Source organism: Apteryx mantelli, chromosome 19, assembly GCF_036417845.1.
Source record: "Apteryx mantelli isolate bAptMan1 chromosome 19, bAptMan1.hap1, whole genome shotgun sequence".
Classification (NCBI taxonomy): Eukaryota; Metazoa; Chordata; class Aves; order Apterygiformes; family Apterygidae; genus Apteryx; species Apteryx mantelli.
In genome coordinates, this window is record NC_089996.1 from 16,106,055 (window position 1) to 16,122,180 (window position 16,126).

The 16,126-nt window shown below is 53.8% G+C and overlaps 1 protein-coding gene across 2 annotated transcripts in view; it reads right to left on the minus strand.

The window, feature by feature from the left end:
• SLC39A11 (solute carrier family 39 member 11) overlaps positions 1–16,126 on the minus strand; it is a 127,500-nt gene that overhangs the window by 86,425 nt on the left and 24,949 nt on the right. The window lies entirely within an intron of this gene.

Genomic DNA, 16,126 nt, shown 5'->3' on the forward strand with positions numbered 1-16,126 from the left:
AATTTATTTTGCACTTGGGTACAATTTGTTCAAAGTGGGTCAAGTTTGCAAGGGAAATAGTTTGTTCAGAATTGAACCCATTTCCTCGAGAATCAAATGAGGAACTCTGTTCAGAGCCGCACAGTGTTATTTCAGTGGAACATCTCCAAAGGCCTGGTCAAACTTCATATACCAGCATGCCATTTGTAACCTCCAAAAAACAGAGAAGGAGGGCCAAAACCAACAACGTCCAGCTATTTGTAAAGTCTGCAGAGAATCTAAGCAGACACCCCCGTGGCGATAAGGACCGCACCACTCCCAGGAGGAATTCCTGCCAATCTGGACAAGGTTCATGAAAACCAGCTGCAACTCAAGGATGCGCCAGAGTCTTTATCTGGATCAGCCAAAAAAACCTGGCAGACACTGCTTCTGCCTTCCCACAGTCTGGAGATACGTGGCAGGAAAGAGCTGCGTTTTTGGACACCCCACGGGTTCTTCAGCCCTGCTCGGTGACAGCTACGAAACCGAGAGGAAACAGGTAGAGGAGTTAACGGGCGGCTGGGAGAGGGGAATGTCCCACGGTGGGGACTGATGACCTCGAACATGCCAGCTCTCCCCATCTCACGGGGAATGGGGGCCCCGAGTGGGGCACGGCGGGGAAAGGCGAGGGGCCGGACGCTGCCGCTCGGAAAAGGCACCGTCTGCGTTGGAAAGGACGGATGTTCTGGTTTCACCCGGCCCCGCACGACCGGGAGCAGCGTGCCTGATGGCAGCGGAATAAACTAACATACGCTGAACAGCCAGAGACGGTAATGAGAGCCTCCATGAGTAAGGTCATGTTAAACAAAAATAAAGGTTAAAGATGAATAACTAAATCATCTAGTCTCCCATCATTTGCATAATATAGTCTGACCGGTGTTATTAATACTAATCACATATTCGCTACCTGCTTTCTACTGCAGTTTAATCAGGGCGCTTTCACCTCCGTTAACCCAGCAATTACAAGATGCACCGCCGAAGTGCTCATGTTTAAACGCTCCTGAGGGAAGGCAGGGACCCACGCCAGCTCTCCGAGCCTTTCCATGGTGGACACTACACAGCTCCTCACCTGACAAGGGGTAGCTGGAAGAGCAGGTAGAGATATAAGTGTTTTCCAGTGGAAAAACCTTGTCACAGGAAGAAAGGAACTTCAGCATCCCCCCCCCCCCATTCAGATAAAGCAGGAAAAGATCAGAAATGGCAACTCATGGGCCCGCCCTGCAGTTGGCTCTTATGCGTTGCAGTCTTCCTCTACGCACACGAAAGCACCTAAAACAAACCAACAAGCAGAAGAGAGCCCAGTGCTGCCAAAGCCAAACACGTCTTCACCTCCGGAAAGGGAGCCGCGTTGGTTCAGCCCTTCTCCAACACGCACCGGCCTCCCCGTTTGCCACCGCTCCTGCCTTGCGCAGGACCGCAGCGAACGCTACGCGTGGCACAGCAGAAGGCTCTCCTTCCACATGGCTAGTGCCTTCGCTTTATTAAACAAGTTACGTAAGCTGTGACAGCAGCTCTGTACACTTTAGCATCACCTGATCTGTAGCCTCCCCCCAGCCCAGAGACAACTGCCTCTCAGCTGCGTGGTGTCAGCACAAAAAGAGGACAAAAGCGCGGGGCACGAGCAGAACCCGCGGGATTCTGCAAACGACAGTAACCCAACCAAGGGGAAAAAAGAAATCACTTGTGCAAGCAAAAGCAGGCGGGTGACATTCAGCACATTACCTATGCTATCACTGCACAGCAAACAGCCGCGTACTTCTGAGGTCAAGACCAGTTGCCTCAAAGTTCGCCATAACGATGAAACTCCTCCCGTAGCTACTTTCCGTGCTACCACTCTCAGCACACCAAATGCTTCTCAGTGCGGTACCCATGAATCTGCTTACACATCAATCGAGACAAAATGGAAGATATTTCAGATGCTTGTTGTAAGGTCAGGTCATCTCCCTGTCGGCAGGCACAAATATGCAACTCCATCAATTTGAAAAAGTATTAGTGACCTTCAGTAAAGCACACGATTTATTCCAGCTGTGATTGCTCTGAGTCATTTCAGTCTGGTCCCTGCATGGGTCCCTTAATTGGAATGTGTCCGTGGGTTAAAAAAGCATTAGAAAGAGAAGAGGAAAGTCAACCCACATTAATTAGTTCATGCCACTAATTAGCACTAACTGAAATAACCACAGGGGCTGATTATTTCAAAAAGCCTGATGCAACGAGAGACTCGGGCAGGAAGACCTGTAGAGCTTGGAGGAAAGCTATTCTGGGACATGGGAGTCCCCACCGAGCTTGTTTCTGTTCGCAGAGCTACAACGGAAAGGTCATTAGATTTTCACGGCCTCTCGTATAAAGCGGATGAGGAAAACGTTATCTCTGTAGACAGCAGAGGACAGTCCTGCCTCCCCATGCCACCCAGCACCCATGCTCAAAGGGCAGATCTTGCTTTGGTCACCAAGAGATGCACCAATCTACAGTTAATCCGTATGGAAATAAGCCCTTCTCCTACTAGCATCCAGGATGGTCCAGGAATGACCAGGGCATGGACTTCTGTCTTCTGGCGAAGCATCAGAGGAGCTAAAAGAGTGGGAAACCCCTCGGGGAGGCCTGGGGTCCCTCTCTGGGGCTCTGCAGAGGGGGAACCTTGGCAGGGCTCTTCGGCAGACGCCTCCTCGACTCTGCGGTGCCACCCGGTCCCTGCAGCTCTGACTCGTCTCGCTGCCGCATCGGCACGCTCCGGAATTGCTCACCAGCACATAAACGTGACCTTTTTAACAACCCTGGCCGCCCGTCCCCGTGCTCCCCTCCAAAGCGCTTTCACTGAGCTGCAGAATATTAAATGCCCAATAAATCAAGCAGGTCATTGATTTTCACCTTTAAACGAGGCACACAACTGAGGAGACATCAGAGAGCTGGTAAGGGAGGAGGCAGCGGAGGAATGAGTTGTGCTTTGCGAAAGGTGAATCCAGTTTTGGGTGTCAAAACACTAAAAAGCCATGTCACCGCAAGTGACGGCGAGGCCCCGGGGAGCGCGCGCGCTCGTGTAGAGGCTTGTAAGCCATCACCGCCGCTCGGAAGAGCTGCCGCGCGCAGCCCGCTGCACCTCGCTCCCCGAGGACCTAACTTGTCAAAGGAGGGAGGTTTTGCCTCCCAGGCTGGGTAAATATCTAAATAAAAAGTCATCTTCCAGCAGGAGCGGGGCAGGACAAGAGCGCCACGGCCCCCGGAAAGCCGGCGGTCGCCGCTGTAGCCTGGTCCCCACCGCCGCACCGGGAACGTCGGCTGCTGTTCACGCAGCTTTCAGACAGGGCACTTCGACCCGGCTTTTTTTTTTTTAATAGAAAGGCGGGTAGCATTTGCCTCTGGAAAAGCAATCGGGGACGCTGGGATCTGCGGAGCTATTGAGAACAAAGCAACTTTGCTGCCTTTGCCCTTCCAGTAGATCTACCCTGCACCTTGCTTTGACGAAAACCGAACACTTGTCTCTACTTACACGGTCAGGAGCACTCGAAAGGGATTTTTTCATTTCGGAAGCAAGACAGATGGCTGTAAAATAGAGGTATTCAGGGAAGGGGCTATCTCTGAAAGATAAGCAACAGACGTGCAAATCCCAGGCGCTCCTGCACCGACACTGCGGGTAGCTTGGATGCAAGCAGGGATGGGGCCCGCAGAGCTGCACCATGATTCCCATCCTTGCACCTGAACTTCCCAGCCGGGCACGAGGGAGAGGCGAGGACGCTACGCTGGAACTGCAATTGCTCTAGTTAATCCACCACACACACAAGCAGCCCCAAGCTAGCTTTAAATCTGGCTTAAGCAGCAATGCATCAGGGCTGGCGGGGGAAGCCAGCCCCGATCACCGGTTCCTTGCACCCACGGCTAACCTTTCCCAAAGGGAAAAGGATACCCAGGGTATCTCTCTATTTAACTCTATTAAAGCAACCTCAAATCACCCCCTTGGCTGCCGTGTGGGAAGACACAAGCCCAGGTGTCAGGCTCATCCCAGTCACACAGTTCAGCATCCCTCGCTGCGGCCGACCTTTCCCCACGGAAGTGCAAATCTGTATATCCACACCTGCCTAACAAAACCAGCGTTTAGACCCGACTTGACTGAAGAGCTCTGCCAGAGCCCCCCAGACGCACCTTCACCCGGCACAAGACCACGTGCCAAGAAGTGCTCTGAAAGACGTGCGGAGAAGGCAAGCGCGAGGCACCATCCCGAGCTGCCGCCTGCATCCCTGGCCCACGGCATGCGGAGGAGAAAGGAAGCTCCTTCCCTTCCCTTCCCTCTGGGGACCGCAGCCCCCAGAAAACACAGCCGCATCTTTAGGTCAGGTAACACGCAGGAGCCCATCTTCTGCGCAGAAGCAGCACCTTCCAAAACGCGTTGACCTGGAACGGCCTCACTTTCCAGCGAGAGGCAGGAACAGGCGCTGTGAGGGCAGCGGAGCGGCTGGGAAACGTGCCGAAAGTGCCCGCTCGAGTGCAGGGCTGCGCCCATGGGTGCCCACCACGGATGGCACCGCTAGGGAAAGCCGCTTCGGTGCAGGACAACGATCCGCTTGTCCAGGTGATGCCACAAGAGGAGAAAGCAGATTTCCCAATAAGATTTCTCTAATCGCCGGCGAATCTCGTTAGCCAGCCCGGAGGGGGCACAAGAGCTTTGGGAGAAGAGGAAGGTGAAGGTCCCACACCTGGGGCGACGCTGGATAGGGCCACTAAAAAATAAAGCCAGCTTGGGCAGCGCGGACGAGGCTTTACAGCATCTCTCAGACCTACCATTCCCCAAACCCACCTGGTCTTACTGAAAATTAAATCACCCTCAGCCCGCCCCGAGGGCTCCCCTGAACCAGACCCTCCCCGAGCGCCCCGTGCCCATGATTTGAAAACGCTCCTCCGCTCCTCCACGACCCCTGTCACATGGGATCAGCTTTTTTCCCTGTTTTTTATGCATTCTCCCTTTTGCAGGGGAGAATGCAGTTTTTTTGCTTTTAAACAAAGCAAGGAAAATATCGACCCCGTCTTTCCCCAAAACCTCTGGGGTGGCTAATGGAATAGGAGGTGCCATACAATGGTGATGCTTCGAGAAGGGGATGGATCTTAAGAGAGCACTTAAAACAGCACCTGAGAGTGGGTCTGTGTGAAACAGCTACTTGAATATCTGGGAGAAAAAGCTCCTTTGTTAAGGAATCGGCAGCCAAGGCTCCAAGCCAGGATGTACCAGTCCAGGGGACCAAGGCGCCAGGCAGAGCTTCCCTCAAATCTTTGAAATTAAAATGATAATAATAAAGGAAGGCCTAGAATGTAATAAATAACCAAGTGCAGCCCATCATCAGCTCCCCCCACACACGCTTTCTCTCACCCTGCAAACTTTTTTTTATTTTAAAAGCAAAAGTACTTCCTAAAGCCATTTCCTTTCTTCTGGGGATTGCAGCTTCCGACTGCCAGCTGGAAAAGCTGGGGTTGGACCCGTGCAAATCACAGTGTAAGTGCATCGGGGTGCCGGCGATCCAGTGTGTATCGGGGCATTTTGCTTCCACGTTTAGGCGAAGGGCCAGGGGACGCGTTTCCTTCCCGAACGGCGCGTGGGAGGGCGCCCGGCCGCCCAGCAGCAAACAACTAGCAGGTGCTAGGGTGGGTTTGGTGTTCTTTTTTTTTTATTCCTGTTCCCATTTCTTTTCCTTTTCTGTTAGCAAAGGAAAACCTCTTCCCACAGCCCTGCTGTTACCAGACCCATCACTTTGCAACTGCTGCCGGTCCCCGCTCACAGCCGGGAACCTAAAGCCTGGAAAAGCGACCTGGGAAATGGAGGGGACCCACATTCACTTCGCCCCCGCGCGCAATTTTAGGCTAGGAAATTCTGACCAAGGCTCGTACAGCCTCTCCCTGCACCCAGCATTTCCAGCGTAGAGGCAAGCAGGTCCCTGGGATTACATTTTTTAATTTTCCTAGCACTGCCAACCTGACCGCTTTCACAAATTGGTAATTCAGTTGAACTCAATTTTAAAAGAAATGGAAAATGATCGACACCCTTAAGTAATCTGCTTTTCCCCACCCTACCAGCAAAGGAGACCAAAGGAACAGAGAAATCATGATTACTGAACCTGATGCTTTGGCTTTGTGCAGATCACTTAGTGCTAAATCTTCAGGTGCTGACTCTCAGCATGCTCCAGGAAGGTCAACGATGCTGCACTTCCAATTTAATTTTTTACTGCCTTTAACCCAATAACCACACTGGCATTTCTGGAACAGGCTCCACGAACCCATAGGAAATGAAAGGCTTAATGCATCAACAAGTACAGAAAGCATCTCTGCAGGAAGAACTAGAATGAACTTTACCACCTTATTAGAAAAAAGAGGAGAAATGTTTCTAACTTGTCAAGCTGCTAACACAAACAGAAAATAAGAGACAGTAATAAGCTATGCCTTGATGGTGCCCAGAGGCTCTCACTTCATGCTTATTAAAAGAGAGAAAGTGGTGACGGATCAGAGACCGGGAAGCAATGAAAAGACAAAAAAAAAAAGAAAACAGGAGGCGTGGGGAGCGCAGTCCTTGCCTTGATCACGCCACCAAGCCCGGCTGCCCCGCGGATTCGGCAATGGGCACAACGCATCCCCGCGCCCCGGCGGCCCCGCCGGCTCCCCCCGGCCCCGAGCGCCCGCAGGCCGCTGGGCAGCTGCTGCTCGGCCGGTGCTGCCGTTTCTGCACGTCTGCCCATACAGCCTGTCCGTCACCTCTGGTGACGAAGACAACGGCTAGGAAGTAGCAAAGCAGCAAATCTCCACCTTTTCTTAGGCAAATGCATGGATTAACATTTAAAAATACAAAATAGCATTAGGTAGAAGATAGCTCCCTTAGAAATTACTCAGCTACCAAAGAGCACCCATTTGCACGCAAAACAACAGCCTGCTATTTTGTTATTTGAAGCGACATATCGACTGCTCGACGCTTCCAAGTGAAGCTCCGCTTGCCGAGCACAGATTCCTCATCCCCGTGCCAGCGGGGCTCACGGACGACCCTCTGAAAGGGGGCAAGCACGAGCCTGGGAGGGTGCAGAGCACCGCGGCAGAGGGCAGTTACGCTACTCCAAAGCCATCCCCATTGAAAAATACGGCTTTGGGGGGATTTTGTGTTTAAAAAGAGTCAACCACCACCTGGCTGCATCAATTCCCACCTCAGCGCTGTGCCAGCACAAATGCTGAACTGGGGCTTCTTACAAAGGCAGAACAACGCGTGACTCGCTCAGTATTATCCTGCAGAGAGCAGAAGCCAGCGTTAATTGGAAGAATGCAAACAGCTGAGCAGGTGAGGACGGGCCTGCGAGGGGGTTTAAGGGCTGCAGCAGGCTGCTTCGCCAGAAGCCCGTCTACCCCGAGACATCTCCACGCGCCCCCTCCAAAACGCAGTCACCCAGCTCTGCATTCCCCCGGCATTAGCGCAGCATCCCCAAAACCAGCAGCGACAGGCATCTCTCCCAGGGCAGTGAAGCACGGCTGCAGTCCGCACGGACCTCGCACCCTGGGAGGGTTTGAGGGAAGGAGTTAGCAGCACCCGCTAAGAGGACTGAAATTGCAACTCCTTTCAAAGCCAAAGATCACTGACGATCCGCCACTCAAAATATGAAAATCAGCAACTCAAGTGCAGCCTTAAACACCTCCATGCAGCAAAAGAAAGGGCTGAGAAAAGCCTGAAGTGGATGCAGTCATAGTTGTGATTTATAGTTAAAAAAATATCCGTGCTTTGGGACACAAGCAAATATCTCTTATTTTTAGTACGATGGCACCCGATTACGGTAAAGCGAGAGCCTGCCCTGGAGGAGGCAGCTCAGGGTCAGGACTGGGTCCTCCAGGACTCGCCCCACATCTGCATCACCGCTGGATTTCCCTGTCCCAGCAGTGCTGCGCACCAGCGGCACCCAGAACCACCCAATTAGACAGACTGTGTCCCAGTAAAAGGAAAATAAACTTGAGGACACGCAGCACATCCCACTCCAACACAGCCAGCTCCAGCTGTCAGAGCCGGCTCTAAATAAGCAAGATAAGATACCTGCACACGGCAAAGTACAGATAATTTGCTCTAACGGACAGGGAAAAACCCACCCTGCTGGACAGAGCTGTGCCGGCGCTGGTGCTGCGGTAGCTTGCGGCGGAGCAAGCGGCAGGCTTGGAAGCCAGGCACCAAGCGATCCCGCAGGCGCTCGAGAGGAGCACCGACATCCCACGAGCAACCCGGCTGCTTTTGAGGTTAAGTGTTCAAAGCAAAGTTGATGTTGTCATTCTCAGCCACAAAAGCAGCGCATTATACCTAAAATCGCCAGCTGCTCCCAGGTTCGGTGTAAACACAGCAAATATTTTTTCCTGGAGCACAGATTGTTTCTCGGAAGTTTTGAGATCTTTATCTCATGCATTTGACAGTGTTTTGTATATATAATTTCCAGCATCTCAGTGCTGCTCCTCCAGCCTTGCCCGGGGAGCCGGTGCAGCTGGCGGGTGGGCACCGACCTGGCACGCAGGGACCCGACGGGAGGCCACTGGCAATGGGCAGTCACGCAGGGATGGAGGAGCAGCCCCTGATTGAGCCAAGGTGCTGGCTGAATTCGGGTGCTGGTCCGTGCAGGGCCGCGGAGCACCGGAGATGCTGCACGCTGGACCCCACCTTCCCGGCAGGCGCCGGCCGCGGGACCCCTGGCGCCTCTCCCGCTCCCCACCAGCGCTCGCTGCAGTCCAATCCCGCAACCCTGGCGAGGAGACAGAAACAGCACATTTCATTCGTCTTTAATTACGCCTACAGACACCCCCTCTGCAAACAGGGAGCAGCCTCGCCTCAGGAGAGAATTAGAACTGCCCTGTTCCCAAAATAGAGGCAGCCTTGCTGCAGACGTGTGAAGCCTGGGACCGCAACTTTACGGCTCTTGGCTGTCTCTAACCCCGTCCTCGAGCTCGCTTGCCAGCCGCCACCACACTGCCAGCGCCCGCGGGAGACGGGGCTGCAGCGGCAAAGGAGTTTAATCAAGGCCAGGATTTGAAAGCAAGCAGTGAGCAACCCCACGTCAACAAAACTCCACGCAGCGAAGACAAAAAAGCCAGATCTATTTTCCCGTGAAAGTTCAAGGATCTCTGTGCGTTTCAAGTACCGCCTGATTTGCATTTTAATTCAGAGCTTGCTAACACACCAGCAATAAGGGCAGGATGGGCAGAGAATAAAGGCAATTCTTTTCAGCTTTGCTAATGAGACTTAAGTCAGCGCTGTCTGTCTTTCACGCTGCAAAGTGATGGGGTTTCTCAGGATTTCCTCTGCTTTCCCCCCCCCCCCGAGTTCAACCGCTTGAAGATTCATAAAACCTAAACCAGAACATATGCAATCAGAGGCAGTAATCAACCATCTTTGTAAACCTCAAAGAGCTACCGAATAAAGTGGCAAGAGAAAAGATGAAGAACCGCACTGGAGAAGAAGGTGCATGGAAAAAAATTAATGCACAGAAAGCAGCGCCCGCGCTGGACATCAGCGGTCCTGGGGGCCACGAGCGCAGCCTGCGACGCCTCTGCTACCAGCCCAACGCCGTCCCCGAGGCAGTTCCCGAAGACCCCCGGGCTCGCAGGGGCCTCGGAGCCGGGCTGGCAGCAGCAGCGGGGCCGCGTCACCTCCCTGCTCCTCAGCGAGGGGGCTCGAAGGGAAGCGCTTTTCCCAGTCAGCTCCTCCGTTGCAGGCAGGACCCCTACGGAAAGCTCATCAATAGGAGCTCGCTCGCCAGCAGGCACGAACGGGGGCCAAACTCGAGCAGAGACACGGTTATAGTCTAGAAGTAAAACGAACAATTCAGCAATCGTTTAAACACGAGAAAAACTTAGCAAAACCCCATTTCCCCAAGAAGAAACATGCTCTGCAGGCCCGATCCTGCAGCACGCAAAGCACCGTTTGGCTCAGGTGCACATGCTCCGAGGCCGATCCTGCTGCCTGCAGTGGGACCAGCAAGGTTCCCGGAGGGGGGTAGCAGGCGCGGGGAGGCCTGGGGCTGCAGCCTCCCACGCGCAGCATCCTCCATCTGGCTCCCGCAGCACCGCTCCCTCCTCCAGCCCGGCATGGCATCCGCACCGGCGGCAGGCACCAGGCTGTAGCTACGGCGGTGCTGCAGCTATGGCAGCGCTGCTGCAGGAACTGGGAAAGAAAGGTTCATCCATAGACAAGATTAAGGCATTTTCACATCGGATTTGCTCCAGCCGGGTCTTGCAAACAGATAGCATCAAGCTGGAGGTCTATCTCACTGCTAAAATGCAGCTGGCAGCAATCTGACACCAAAACTTTCGCCTAATAACTGGAAGCAGGGAAGCTTAAGTGAATATTAAGGAAGCCCAGTATCATTTTATCTGTAACTAATGCAATATTATTGCAAGTACATTTTATTCACTGCTAATTATCAGCCACTTTGATAACTCATAATTCTGGCAGATTGCAAACAGCAGGCGGAGGCGCCGCCTCTGCCCCTTGGGCACAGGAATAGATCACCCGCTCCGTGTCATCACCCAACAAGGACCGTGGGGACAGCCGGGGCATCCTGAGACACAGGCCCTCAAATGGGAACGGCGAGAATTTGTCCCCCAGCCAGCCCCAGGCAAAGGTGTCTGCACTGGCCAGTGGATTTTGGGGTACCAGCTCCCGGTGGGGCGAGATGCAGGAGAGCATCCGACAGCATCGTGGCCGGGCACCGCGCAGCACACGGACGCACGGAGCGGCTCCCGCCCGGGCAGGGTGAGATGCTCCGGGGGGGGGGGAGGAGAGCCATGAAAATTCCTCTTTTTGGCCAAAGCAACATTCATATTGAAAGCATATTTTTGCTGTTAGCATGTCTTGTTCGGGGCTTTGGCCTTTCTAGGAGGGAGCGAAAATACAGCAGGAATGTTACTGGCACCCAGGCCGGGAGGGGGCCGCCTGCTGCGTGCACGGCCGGCAGCAGCCCCCGCGCACGGACGCGGCGGGGAGGAGGGGGAGGCACATGCAATTCCCCAGCTCTTAAGGAAACCCGGGGGGTTTGTTACAAAACATGATGTTTTGCAACAGCAATGTTTTACATGGCAGGAAGAAGGACGTTTTTGTAACTGCGCGCTTGCAAAAACAAGAGCACACTAATATTTTTGCTGCTTTCTCCATATGATCCAGGAAAAATAACAAATAACTTGCAAAACAAGCAAAGCCCACCTCTGTAACAGCAAGAGACAGGTTTCATGCCACCAATCTCCTTTCCACCAGGAAGCTCAGAGACACCTTGTAACACAACCAGTAAGTTTCCTTATTGCAGGAATGGTTGCCCCCAGCAAAATTTTAGACCGGACAAGTCTCATCTGCCTTCTGAAACCACCAAAAATGTCATTCCTCCATCAAGGACGCAGGAGGGGGCAACTGGGGCAGGATATCACATCCCCTCTCCTTCCTCCTGAATAGAAAATCCTCCAAACTTAGGGGGGGGGGAAAAAAGAAAGAAAGAAAAACGAGGTTGTCTAAGTTCTTTTGGCTGCAACCAGTGGGAGTGCTACCCGCCAAAACCAGTTAAAATGACTATGCAATCCCCACGGGGCTGAGGGGGGAACTCGCCCGTCACAGCCAGGCGCGCGGTCAGACCCTTTGGGGTGTTCTCCCAAGGCCGGATCCGCACATCGCCACGCAGAAGAACGTGGCTTGTTCAGCAAACGCCGCGACGAGCTTTGCAGCATCTAGTCAGCACCGCAATTTCAGATTTTAATTGTTAGCAATAAACCTTTAAGCCTCAGATGGGATTAATGAGAGCTTTTTCTCCACATGCTTATTAAGTCTAATGGAGAGCAGTTTCACATCTTTTCTCTCTCTCTCTCCCCCCCCCACCCTGTGTATTTGTAACGTGGCAACGTGTATTTTTACAGTCCTTTCTTATGCAAGGCTTTTTGCAACAGTAAAAGAAAAAGCAAACAAAAACTTCAATTAACAGCTCATTTTTTACACAATATTTCTCTGTAATGATTTGCTAACGGCATAGATGGAATTAATGGGAAAGAGCAAGCAAAGCCTGGCCGCTGCTCCATGGCATAAAGCCACAAACCCTGGGAAGGGAGAAAAAGGCGGCTGGAAGCGGCGGCGGGTCCCACGGGAATGGCAGGTCCCATGGGAGCCGCCGGGGCTGGCGGCCACCAGGTAACCCCGGGGCTGATCAGGGGGTGCTGCCTTAGCGCGGAGGAACCGCAAAGCCCTGGGAGGTGCGGGGCCTCCTTCGCACCGGTGCAGCGTCCCCGCAAACGTGAGCCGGCGAAGTCACCGTGCTGTCGCCCCCGGCCAGCGCAGCCCGCCCAGGCTGGAGCTCCCCGGCGCTCCTCTCCGGTGGGGGCGGCACAAACCCCGCTCCGCACGGCTGCGGGTCCCGCCGGCCGGCCTGGGCTCGGAGGAGCCGGCGGCACATGCCGATAGCGCTCCCTTCGCTAATGCAGCTTGCAGCTTCCCTGCAGAGGGGTCGTCAGCAGCTAAGCAAGCCCTGCACAAGATTTTAACCTACGAACTAGGAATCCATCAGCAAAGACCTGTCGTTATCCAGAACCTCTCCAGGCAGGAGCGGCCGTGGGCACACAGCATCTCCTTGAAGCAGGACACACGACGGGGTAGGATACGGCCGCGCAAGGGCCTGGTGGCCACCACAAATGGAAACGCAAAGCGGTTTCGCTAGGTATCGATCACCTCTGCACCGAAGAGCCACGCGCCGCCTAATTACGTTAGGTTAAAACACGACTTCCTTTAGACTCGCAGCTCGCAGCGCAGACGCGCACAGAGCTCCGGGAGACGGATGGTGAAACGACATCCCTCCGACACGGCCGCCTGCCCGGGTGCATCGCCCGCCTCTCCTCCCCACGCGCACCGCGCGCTCCGGCGGCTGCCGCCACCAGCTCCCTCTCCAGGGAGGCACCGGCAGGCAGCTCATTTCCAAGGCTGGGGCCGCTGCCGGTTTCGCTTCCCAGCAGCCTTGCGCGTCACGTAAAACGATTACCAAAATAGCAACGGAGCCCGAGGGAGATGCTAACTTCTCTGCTCGTCTTCGGGAGCGGCGGCAGAGCCGGGGGATCCCGAAACACCTTCCTGAAGCACAGCGTAACAAATCCACGGGAGAGGCCCTCCACTCTCTTCAACTAGCCCAATTAATTTATTGCTAATTCATTACAGTAGTGTAATACAGGACAAGGAACTGCCTAATTACCCCCAGCGAGAAGTTAACCAATTTCCCTTTCTTCGGAAGCTCAGGGCAATGAATCTTGCCTGGGAGACAGAGCACCAGGTCCATGCTCGGAGGGGCTGGCCCCACCGGAGACAGCTGAATCCTTAGCTGGGGACATTGCTCTTTCTCCTCAAATTAGCCACATGAGCAACACTTGTCCCGAGTTGTCAAGGGTGACTATTTCAGGTGCTGGATTGTAACAAAAACGACCTAAAGCCCAGCAATCGAGCTCTGAAATCGAGCCTCTTGCCACAAGGGCACACACGATGCTGCAGGCAGTAGGGCTAGTAAAACAAACCCAGTTTCCAGCATCTCGCCCCTCTTTGGACTCTCCAATGATTAATCAGGATAGCATCCATGCTCACAGCCTTGCGTTCACAGCAGGAGTTGGGATACTGCCCCGATCCTCCACCCCGTTGCTTATTTTGCCAAAGCCAGCAAGAACCACTCTGGTACCTCACTCACAGCTGGGTCGGTCAAACTGAGGTCCACATTTATGAGGAGGGAAACACACACAGATGCAGCATAACCGCATGAGCTGCACTTATTTTTCTAAGCCCAATTCCTAGAGAAGACAGACATAAGTCACCCAGAGCAGCAGCCAAACCCACGAGCACAGTCTGAACCTGGAGGGTGTTTATCGCTCCAAGACTCCTCCATCTGTCCGTCGCTTCCAAGACATCGCCAGCTCGCAGGAGAACCGTAAGGGAACTGCAACGCTCTGCACTAGGACAACAGCAGAAGAGCATCGCTGCCACCACGAAAGCCTGAGCTGCCCCCGACGCCCCCAATCATACACGTCTAACACCATGTCGAACGCTCACCGCACAACCAACCCTCCCAGAAACAACGGCCAAGGACAAGCCGCTTCCCCCGTGCTCACGTTGAAAGACAAGGACAGGATTGCTGGGGCTTCCAAGTTAAATTACGCAGGCTGTGAAGTCCTGGCGCACGGCAGAGAAGTACTCAGCGAGCTGCTCATAAGGGCACTTTCTCTGCAAAAGGCAACGTGTTCTGAGAATTTGACTCAAGGGCAGTAAGTCATTGCAGCACTGCTCCCCTCCCGGCTGCATCTTCTTCTCTGGAATCTAAACACTCATTAAACACCATTTATTCACACGTGTGATATTTACCTCACCTATAAACTCATGACAGGTCTTAAAAAACGCGTACCAAATGCAAGCCAACAGAACGATTCCCTTCGGAGTCTGCAAATAGCTTGAAACCAGACGAGTGGACTCATCCAGTTAGTTTTTCAGTTTGCATTAGCTCTGAAGCCTGAGAATAATAGATTAAAAATCACATTGCTCTCACTATTTCCTTGATAATTAGAGCATGATAAAAGGGAGACAAGAAAACACATCATGAAGATTTTCACACCCTGGCTGTAGCACATCATCGTGCACAGACGCCACAACCAGCGCAGCCTGGGGACACAAGGCAAGCGGCCTCAGTAGCCCGTGCCGTCCTTTGCTAGCCCACATCTGCATGCTCAGAGCTGTCAAGCCTGGATATAAAAGAAGAGATCGATGTGGCCAAAATACCAGGAGAGAAACCTCAGAGAGCTTGAGCAGAGAGGCATAAACAAGCCAATTTTCTCCATTTCTCCGGTGGTGTGCTCCTTTCCGGTGGGGTCGTCAGCCTATTAATAAGGCACAGCATTCGCCAGATTAACAGCAAACGCCTGTCTTACACCACTTAACACCGGGGCAGCTGGTGCAGACAGCAGTCACCCACGCATTGCATCTGAAAGTGAGGATAAACGCGCGCCAGGATCGAAGCAAGGAGAGGTTCCCGCTGCAGGGCGGCCTGAGCGGTGGGACCGCAGATCTCCTTGCAGCCCTGCTTGGCTGGGTGACGCCGGTGACCCTGGGCAGGTTGGGCAGCTGCCCGCTCCGCTGCGGAGGGAAGAACGGCCCAACCCGATTCAGCCCAAATAAGCAGGGTCCAAGGAAGCCATTCAACGGGCAGGTCTCTGCTAGCCTGGGGCTCGCGGCAAGGAGCAAAGGTGCATTGCACAAGCAGGCTGAGCAGAGGGAAGAGAAAACCCCTCCTGAGCCCCTCCGGGCTCCGGCTGCCCGGAGCCAGGTGACGAGCAGGACGAGGCAGAGCCGTCCCTGCAGCGGGGACCCGCCGGAGCCCAGGGTGCCATCCTCCGCGGGGACGCATGCGGACGAGGCACCGCGCTGGCTCCTGACAGCTCGTGTTCAAGCCAGACAGCATGTCAGGGGAAATCTGGGTGACTCATAGTTTACTCCAATAGCAAGTTGACATTGTGCTGCATTTACAGATAGATGTATATATATTTGCCATGATCTGCATGAAAACAATCTTCCTCTCCCTGACAGTTCACCACCCATCCAATTGCAGCCTGTCTTACCTTTTTGCTACTGTCGTTTTAATGGCAGGTTTCCATTTCACGGCAGAGGCATTAATTTGGGGTTATGCTATGTGCAAATTCAAAAGGCAAATTTTAAGATCAAAGAACAGCTGAAGAACTGTCAATAGCACTCAGCATGCCTGCGGATAAGCAGGGCCTCCTTCCACATAGGCGCATGAATCCTACGGAGTACGCTGCTAGGCATAGCTTAGACCATGCACACTCGAGGTGGCATCAAGGGGAACAAGGTCCCAGGAGGGGAACGCAGACACCTCCAAACATCTCCCGAGCTTTTCAGACCTAGCCCAAAGGCAGGCAGCATGCAGAGGGACAGTGCATTGCAGTGAAGAGGATTTTGACATTTCTCCAGCATCGCCACCAACTCGTAAAGCCAGGGAGGCTCCCATTAACGGGGAATATTCGATGGGGAGCACGCGTGCAGCTCTGGGGAGCTCTGAGCACCCAGACCCCCCCAGCTCCGCACTCGGCTCCGAACAGCCGTCAGCACCCA